Consider the following 316-nt stretch of genomic DNA (forward strand, 5'->3'; position numbering starts at 1 on the left):
AATCATTTTCCTCAAAATCTTCTTTATGTTCTTGTTGGCGGCTTCTACAGCTCCGTTCATTTGGGGACGATAAGCGGTTGAGTTTCGGTGAGTAATCTTGAATTGTTCACGTATTTCTCTCATCAAGTGACTGTTAAGATTCGTTTCATTATCGGTAATGATGGATTTTGGTACTCCAAACCTACATATCAGGTTGTTGCGAACAAAATCAGCCACAACTTTCTTGGTCACTGATTTATATGAAGCTGCTTCCACCCATTTAGTGAAGTAGTCAATCGCAACCAAAATGAATCTGTGTCCATTAGAGGCGGCTGCC

General features: G+C 40.5%; 1 pseudogene; it reads right to left on the reverse strand.

The window, feature by feature from the left end:
* Positions 1 to 316, reverse strand: part of LOC107058718 (transcription factor MYB114-like) — a 25,747-nt pseudogene that overhangs the window by 12,264 nt on the left and 13,167 nt on the right.

Source organism: Solanum tuberosum, unplaced genomic scaffold (assembly GCF_000226075.1).
Source record: "Solanum tuberosum cultivar DM 1-3 516 R44 unplaced genomic scaffold, SolTub_3.0 scf00611, whole genome shotgun sequence".
NCBI lineage: Eukaryota > Viridiplantae > Streptophyta > Magnoliopsida > Solanales > Solanaceae > Solanum > Solanum tuberosum.